Here is a 9,874-nt window from a genome sequence, read left to right as displayed (position 1 = left end):
TTTTCCCTTCTGAATTCCTTAGAGGTAAATATACTTAAAGGACAAGTTTATTTAAGACTGGGTGCTTCTGAAGAGTTTATTATTCGTTATGTTCTTATCCTTTTAGCATATGCATTTATTATCTTGTTGGTCAATTCTTCTTTCTTTGTTAAAAGGTTAAATATCCAATATGCAAAGTAATGTTAAAAAAGATGGCACAAGCTTTTGTTGCGTGAGTTTTTTTCCTTTAGAGAAATCTTTACAGAATATTCCTTGATGTTTAGAAAACAGATGGTATTTAATAAGCTAAACTCTAATTGCAATTATTAGTGAATGATGATCAAATTTAAAATTGAATTCTCTTTCAGAAGTATCTTGATATCTTGTTTTGCAAAAGATTTTATTTCTTCCTTGTTAAAATCCTAACATTAATCAATGATGGATGAATGATTATGCTATTAAGTTCTAAATTAGTTTCCAATTCTCATCAGCTGAAAACAGCACATTGTAAAAGAAGAATGGAGAAATAAGGTTAATCTGAAAATCATACATCTGCTGCAAGTGTAGCTTTCATGTGGTTGTAAAATTGCATATAAAATTGGGAAACATTATTTTGAGATTAATATCATGATGACGATAGTTGACATACATTTTCTATTCCTAATCTAAAGTTGGAGCTAGACAAAAATAAATCAAAGTTCATATACCTAATCTAAAAGGGTGTTAGTGAAAAAAGTAATAAGGAGATATCTGACTAGTTGTATCACAGAAGTAATTTTAGTACTTGTAGTAAAACTTAATAGGTCGTACTTTTTGGAGGCTACAATGGGTTCCTTATTTTCCAGAGGACATCACAAAAATGATCGTAGGACTAGAGAATCCTGTTTGTTGCACAGGTTATCTTCTGTCCATGTTTCACTTTATTGTTTCTAAATCGCCTGTGAGGAATCTTAATATCCAGTCTGTGTAGCCTCTGAATATTTATAACAGAGACAATTTTGTGATTTTCTGCTGGAGTTTGATTATTTGACTATTTTGAAAGTGTATCAGCTGTTTCATTCTGTTAAACTGAATCTGTTTTTCAAGCTGCCTTCTGACATACCAAATAGTATAGGAAAATGCTGTGTAAATGTAAAGATCAGCAATGAGAAAAATAAAATCAATTACGTGTGTATTTTTTCTCATGATTTGCAGCATCTGAAGCATGGACTCAGATGTGAACGATCCAAATCATTTGTTACAGGTTCTAACATCCCTTATATACATTCACAAGTTTTCTCTTTTAACTTTTCCACCCACCTTGATGAGTCAGCAAAACATTCCACAAACACTCCTTAACTGTGCCTGCATGCACTTACCCAAGCAGAACCATGAGTCGTTCCTAGCCATGCGCTCTTCCTCCAATCAGGATCATTATCACGCGGCTATCATGCAGCTAACTTGACTTTGTTTTTCTCTTCTGGAGGTGTCCTTGGTTCTCAGCGTTGCTTTCTCATGTCGTTTATCTTGCTCCACAGCTGCTGCTCTGAATAATCTTCCTTGTATTCCCAGAATGAGATACAAAGTGTGTTTGAAGAGCAGGGCATTCAGGCCAATTCAGTAGAAGTTTGGTCAGAAAACGCAGGCAACACATACCTGAAAACTTTATGACCAGATAAACAAAAGTTAAAATTAGAAGAACTAACCAAATGAAATCTGAATAAACATGAATGAAGGTGTTCAAACTATTAAAATCCTTATTTTTGAGTCCCTTTTTGATAAAACATTTCCATTTATAAAGCCTAAGAACTACTGTGAAGCAGGAATTCTATTCTACTGAAGACTGCATTTGACTTTCACCTTTTAAGTATTCCTGGTGTAAGGAGTAGGCTTCATAGTTGTGCAGGAACATGTGTTCTTTAAACTGTCTCACATAGAGGGGTTGGATGCAGTCAAAAATATGAGCTAACAAAATATATGCAGAAATGAGGTGTATTTATGAGAGAATTGAATTCTTACTGAGTATTCTAGCTCCACAGACAAGAAAGGAAGCTGCTTTGTGACTGAATTATGAAAACATGAAAAATATACTATACTAGTAAGATAGAAATAGTTATTAAACAAGTCTGTTTTAGAGCTGTTTACTGATTTGTACTGTTGTTATGACCACAATTACTTCTGAAAATCATCAATTCTTTAACTATAACTCAAAAAAGTAAATGACAGTATATTACATTGGCATTTGTTTCTAAATGAAATTTCCATATGTCCTCAAAATATCTATTTTCCTAATAATAATAATAATAATAATCACTGAGATGCACAAGAGAGGCAAGAATTTGTAAAGTACATAGCTAGGGAGTTAAACACCTGCTTTGTCAGTTGAATAACGCTCCTTTTTGTGCACTTGAAGATCTAAGAGTAACATTGAGTCTTGCTGGCACTGGGTTTGGAACGAAGACAGAGACTATAAGTTTTCCCTGTAGTATTCATTGGCAATGATGTCTTTCTGCTCAGACAAAGTATCTGTCGAGAGGATATACACACACTTGATGTGAGTGAGGAGCTAGCCAGAACGCTGGTGTAAATCTAACATCCTGGATCTTCCTGGTATTTGTGAAATGAAGCCCTCTGTTTTCTGAGTGCTTTGCAAGAGTATTCTGGGTGGAGAAAGAAACAGATTATGAGGTCTGCTAAAATTCTCAATGGTTATGAAAATCCATGCACCTAGGGCAGGAGAAGACTACTCTTAATTAAAAGGCTGGAACTGCTTAACGCTGATGTCATTGTGTCATTGGCACCATAGTTTTGGTTCTTGTGTGAAATTAAAGGCAAATTAAACTTGTTAAAATTCAGTTTCATTGGAAGTCTATAGAGAAAGTGGAAGTTTAAGATGCAAATACACCTTTTTTCCCCACTTCTGAAGCTTTAACTCAGTGAATTATGAACGTGGCCATTCACGTTCTCCACAGTGAAGAGAGTTACTCAGAACGAAGCTGAGAACCACTTGTAAGCATCAGAGTTGACAAGAGTACTGACCCTGATTGCATGAGCATGGCAGTAAGTATCTACCTGCAGATTTGTGAACTTTTATCTAAAAACATGCTCTCTAATGTCTCTTCAGTTTGCTTAATTTTGCTTTTATTTCAAGAAATCAAGTTTTGAGTCACAGGATTTGGTACTTTACAGTACAAATAGTTGAGAATAGAGTCCTGACTTTCCTGATAGTTATTGTTTCATGAGGAAGTGTCATTTTTTGTTTTCTCAGCACCACTTTTACTTAATTTAAATTCTCTTTTATAACCTGGAAGATGTTTTATTGGAGGAAATGAATATAGTAAGAAAAAAATAGCTTAAATCTTTCATATTCATTTTGAAAAATACACTGGTTATTTTAAGATATTCAAAATATCAGTCTGTAAAGGTAACTTTGGGAATGAAACTACAGAAATCAGTTACTATTAATGAGATAGGACAAACGAAATAAAATAAAATAAAATAAAATAAAATAAAATAAAATAAAATAAAATAAAATAAAACTGTCCCTGGAGAAATTCAAGATCAGGCTGGTTGGGGCTCTGAGCAACCTGATCTAGTTGTAGGTGTCCCTGCTCATTGTAGAAGAGCTGGAATAAATGATCTTTATGGGTCTTTTCCAACTCAAATGGTTCTGTGATTCTATTCTATGATTCTATGATACAAAAGCATCGAGGAAAGCATGAATTACTTGCAAGAATAATGTTCCAAGAGGTCTCTTAAGTTTATAAGAGAGATTCTTTTTCTTCAGTAGTAGGTGTACAATATCCTACAATCTGTTATAAACAGTCAGTGTTTGAAAGACAAATAAAGGTAATTGTAAGAGATGCAATGCACCTGCTTATTTTATCGTTCTTTTTCATTAAGGAATGCATAGTCATCCAAAACATTAAAAACTGTTCCACGTCATGTTTTCTGCAATAGTTATTAAAAAATCAATCAAATTATTTCCATAGAATATGGATCAGAACAGTAAGCAATTTCTACTTCTTGAGTAAGTTGAAAACATAATCTAGCATTACACACTATAAGCTTCCTTAAAACACAGTTATCCACAATCCTTGAGCGCTGTGCATTTTGCCAATCTGGCATTAATTTGTGCATGTTTTGAATGTTTGAACTGTAGATTTCCATCCACAGCTAATTGTTTGTTTACTTGGTAACAAAATAAATTTTATTTATGCATAATGCATGCTTTTTTGATACTTGCTTAGTCAATGCTTCCCATAATTTGTTCTTACATCTGTTTTTATTTGTTTGAGTGATACAGGCAGTATAGATGGTAACAGTTGTAGAGATAGTCAACCATGGAGATGCTTGCTTAGAAGACAAAAAAGTTTAAGGTGATGCTGGAATGCTGTAAAAGTGAGAACTGTAATCTTTGAAATTAAAGCTTTGATTAAGATATTTCTGAAGTAAACCTTATAGTTATAGAGAAGTATAGGTAAACTGAGAGGAATAGCTGAACAGATCTACTTTCACTCGTAATTTTTGGAAGAAAAAGCATCTTAGAAAAAGAAACATAAGGTGGAAAAAGAAGACACTGCACATGCAAATATCTTTTCACTGTATATGAATTTCACCTTTTCAACCATTCTGAATCTGAAGTCTTTTACTTCCTCTAAGGCTACTTCTGTTGTTAAAAGAGAAATAGAGAATATATTGCATTTCTATTTTCATGATTATTGGGTGAAGTACCGTGTGATTCCTATCTCATTTTCCAGCCATATCTGTGTGATACACTGTGAGAGTTATGTATCCCAGAGTCACATAAAATAATAATAGAGTGAAACTCCCCGGAATGAGATCACCAGTCTCATAAGCTGTTCTTGATGGACATCCCTTAGACACAGCTGAGCTCAGGTAAGACAATGCACACTACAGTGTAGTGGCCTGAGGAGGTACACAGACTGTCACTTGTGTGAGAGATGGTGGCAGTTTACTTGAACTAAGACTGATGTTAAATTAAGCCAGTAATACTTCTGTCATCACATGGAGAAAGTCTTGTTTTTGTGGGGTTTCAGTATATGAAACTTGCTGATTCAGTTCTGTCCTGATTTGTGGCTGAAGCAAGCTGAGAAGAGGAGGCATTCCCAGAGAAGATGATTTCCAGTCCAAGCTATTCAAGCATGGCAGTTTTTTAAAACATTGCAGATAGGATTTTCTAAAGTGATCACTTGTATCTTAGGATTCTTAGTATGGATTACATAAGCTTGATCTTCAGCAGGAAATAAGTACGTGTACCTGAAAAACTCTCCTTTTTGAATAGAATATAGAGGATCAGGTTCAGCTTTGGAAAAGCCTATTCACATCTGAAAGATTAAAACTGAAGTCTTGCAGCATTGACTTCTCTCATGTTTATTCAGTTGAAACTCAGTATCAGAATACTAAAAAACATTGCAAAGGCAACTCATAAAAAACCTACGTAGCAAGTATGCAACCCACAGACAAAATCTCTTTCTTTTGTTCATTAAATTTTCTTAAAATCTTTATGACTGAGGTTTCCCAGTTTCTATTAAAATGTTATCATAATAATGATAAGAACACAAGTCTAGCAATTTTTTCACATTTGAGATTCTGTTACACTGGCTAACTTAGTCCAGTGTTGGATTCTGCAATCTTGTCACTCTGAATGCATTCAAATGCAATTTTAAACAGAGATTCTTTCACTTCACCAGCAGTAGGACTACGATGGCAGAAGGTTTCCTGGGCAGTTTCAATTCTGAAGGTATACACTAATAGGCCATCTTGAGCACAAGCTCAGCCCCATCTTGTATGTATGGGTGCTGCAGCCTTTGCTGCCCACTGTACTATAGTTCCCACTTGGGGAACTCCTTTCTCATCTGGGTAATTATTATATCTGGGTGTTCAGAGCCTGCTTTCTGTGACTTCTTCTAGACATTAAAACACTTTACTTGGATTTATATGAAGTTCAGGGATATGGGACTCTGGCCAGCCCTGTGATGTTCTGAAAGATCATGTAAGGAAATCAGAATGACTGATAGTACAAAGCCATACATGGTTTTTGCATGTCTTATACTTCTCACTATATAAACAAGCTGTCAAGCAACGAAAAAATTCTGTCTTTACATTTCATGCATCTATTATAGCTCCAGCATCAGAAAATAACAGTCCTATGCAATGAAACAAAACCAAACAAACTTGTTTATCTTTTCCCTTAAATTGACTAATGCACAGATGTCCCACTGTCTAATCAGGATGCAGGCCCAGATTCATTCAGAGTTTTCTCTCTCTAAATTATATCTTAGAGATAGATGTTTTAAGCATTTGCTCATATGCAAATCTGAGTTCATATTCAGCACATAGTGGCCTTTCTACCTGTGTCATGGTCTGCTGCCCTGTGTGCCTTACTGGATGATTTCCATATGGCAAAAAATTACTCATGTTAAATAGTCTAGAAAAAGTCTTTTGTATAAGGCTAGAGTCTGGGAACATTTATTAGACAGCTGTAAAGCTTTATGCTCAGAGTGATAAAAGAATGCTGTTTGCACTATCTCATATTATTTTTTTCAGATGTGATTCTAGTCTACTTCTGTAGAATATTCTGTATAACAGAGCTGATATTAGAGCTAGATATTTGAAGTCTTATTTTTCCCACTTGAACTAAGAGCAAACTAGCCATAACCAAGGCATTCTCAGTGGAGAGAAAGCATGAACAACAACAACAAAAGAAGATAACTTTACAACATTTTCTTTTATATTAACAATTAAAGCTAATTGGAGCATATCTTCTCTTTTTTTAATCAACTGTGCGGTAAGATGTACAGTAATGTTATATATGTGTGTATACAACTGCATATGTTCTCCCTGAAATCTCAGAGGCAATTTTTCTGACAATATTCACTTGTGTGCAATCCAGAAATGATTTTTCTTCTACTGTTAAAGTTACTGAGACCAGGTTCAGCACTACACAGGAGACTAAAGCAATGATAATGATAATCCATTACAGCCTGAGAATCTCTAGCTTGTCTTCGCTGTTACAGCATTGATGCTGTAAAGCCTGTGTGTCAGTGTCTCCATGTTGACTGATAGTATGACATCAACTCAGAAACAAGCACTGTATATATTTAGTATATATTATGCTTTAAAGCAGATATCCATTGGTGGATTTCTGTAAAATGCTGATATCAACACTGATACTGTCCTGTACTGTTTAAAAAAGACTGAGACAGCATATTTAAACCTCAGATACAACTCAGTTATATCTTAGAAGCATTCTTTTTTATGAAGTGGCAGTTTTATGTTTTCTCTCCATTATCTTTTTCTTTTTTTCAAATGTATATGGCTTGATTGAATTTGTCCTCAGAATTTACCTCTTTCTTCTTCATATTCCGGACTAGATTAAATTGTGAGTTACTGGTGTGACTCCCCTATAAGCAAGCATGGTTGGAAATCATACACCTGGGGAGCTAATTAGAATCAGTTGAACAGTGTTAAAACCAGCCAAGTATTTCAGTTCTTCTGATTCACAGTAAGATTCATTTTCTGAGATCTATCACTAAATGGGTATCAATGGCTCCTTGTGCTGCCAAGCTTGGTCCCTTAAAGGGCTTAATAGTCTGTTAGAAGCAGTTGGGTGTCTTTCCAAGACCCTGCCCATCAGATAAATATATTTGTCCATGTATGTCCTTTTCCAAGGTCTGGGTAGTAACATAGAAATGCAAAGAGGGACAGTTTGATGCTGGGTCACCTAATACATTTCTGCAAAGAGATATTTCATTCAGCCCTGGAAGGCAATTTATCTTCAGAAATTACGTTCTGGTGTCACTTGGCATGCGTTTGAGATGATTTAGACTTACCACTTTCATAAGTATTCACTAATATAGTTTGAAACTCTACTATATCCTTGGCAGGAGTAGCTACATCTTGCCTTCGTTTGCAGATTTCTTTATTCTTTTCCCTTCTGTTTGCTATCATATCACATCTTTTTATTCAAAATCTTCTTAGATAAGCTATCAGCAGCTACCAGGGCCATGTAAGAAACATGATCTGCTTGCAAATTACATCTCATCTTGTGTAGATGTATTCTTTGGGCACCACAGAGTACAGAGGATAAGACCCTTCTATTTACCTCAGGAGCCACTGCTGGGGAGAAAAAGAAAAAAAAAAAAAAAGAGGGAAAAAAAGAGGATTCAGGTACTTTGTAGAAATCCCTATGCTCAGTTTGAAGCCAGGGAAATTCCCTGCTGCAGGTATGACAAATCTTTGACACCATCACAACACTCCTACAGTGTATGTCTAGTCTCAGATGACCAGGCTTCTGCAAAATACATTCTCTCACATCAAAACTGCTAACTTCAATTTAGGGGAAAAGCCAAGCATTTCCCTAGTAGTTGAATATGGGAGTGTGGGGTCTGTCTGATGGGGTGGAGGCTGTACTCCAGGGAGAATTCCACAAGGAGTGTCCCCCTGGTATCTTCTGGGGTGTTGTAGGGGGAAGACCTGGGACCACCACCGGGGTGGTGTGGTGTGGTGCCTCCCTGACCAACTTCATCCCACAGCATCAACAAGGTAAACAGGATCAGGCTACAGATGGGCCACAGCCCAACCATCCTCAGCCACCACAACAGGCCCTAGCCTGGGCAGGATGGGTCAGGATTGAGGTGGCTCCTGGCTCAGTGTGGCCTAAGACTGAGCAGGGGCAGGGGTGCTACAGAATGCTGTGGAGCTGAGCTGGTGGAGGAAAGGAATGGGGAGCACAATCTAAACAACTTGGGAATTGCCTTCAAATTTCAAAATAATTAGAACAATTGAAACATCTTGGAAATCACCTTCTAATTTCCAAGTAATGATCCTGCAGACAAGTTATTTTGTGTATTTATTTTTTTGTCTGGGGGGGAGAGGAAGGTGAGGTAATCCTAGTACTCATAGTAGCTGGCTCTGTGGTAGCTCTGGTATCAGCCACATTTTTTTTGCATGTGTTTTCCTGAACAGCTTTCCAGTTTCTAGCAAGCCTTCCCTAAGCTTGTGTCTTCCTTGATGAGTTGTATTATGTTCATGTCTGTTTTGACAGTGATTCTTACCTTTTATTTTGCATTTCTGGAATCAACAAAGAATTCTAAATACTCATGAGACTGCATTTCCTTGACAAGCTCTTACTCTCTTCAAATGGATTGCTTACTGTCCTGTATCCAAAAGAAGTCATGTATCTCTGACAAAGAGCGAGCCTTCAAGCTCTAAAGTAGCTTATTTGGAATTTATACTGGAAATCTCAGCAACTCTCCTCTCTAGTCATGTGCTAGGGTTATTTAAGAAAAGAAAAAGCAATGACTTTGTGGATGCTATTTCTGAAGAGCAACGTTAGAGAAAAGACCATTGTGTCCAAACTCATTCAGTTACCTACTGGATATCTATAATGGGAGAAAATATTGTATTACTTTTTTAAAGAATGAATTTGAAAGGGATGAACTCTCTATCTTAGTAACTACAGATTTAAAGAAAATATCATATATAATATGGATTAAAAAAAAATAATCTATTGTCCTTTCCCAAAAGTTGCTCTATTCACACAGAACTAAAACCTCTGTAAATCTTTCCATGCTTTCTAGACAGTTGTAAGCATGGTTGTTTCTTCAGACTCCTGTAAAACTCATAAACATTTTTTACTTCAGTGGAATTATTATTGATTTGTTAATTTTAATTAGAAATATTTCTATAGGTATATGTAAATACAGTAATGATGGGGTGCATGCTTAATCTTTTCTTCTGTTTTCTCCTATAGTGTCACTTTTAGGAATCAGTGGAATTTACTGGGGTATACAAAATTGATTTGCCATGGTGTGTATGTTACAAGAATTTATTATAATTATACAGTATTACTCACTATGTTATACTGGAATGCGTATCGGTTTTGTTGTTT

This window comes from Meleagris gallopavo, chromosome 1, assembly GCF_000146605.3.
Source record: "Meleagris gallopavo isolate NT-WF06-2002-E0010 breed Aviagen turkey brand Nicholas breeding stock chromosome 1, Turkey_5.1, whole genome shotgun sequence".
Classification (NCBI taxonomy): domain Eukaryota; kingdom Metazoa; phylum Chordata; class Aves; order Galliformes; family Phasianidae; genus Meleagris; species Meleagris gallopavo.
Note: the sequence above shows the minus strand (reverse complement) of the source record.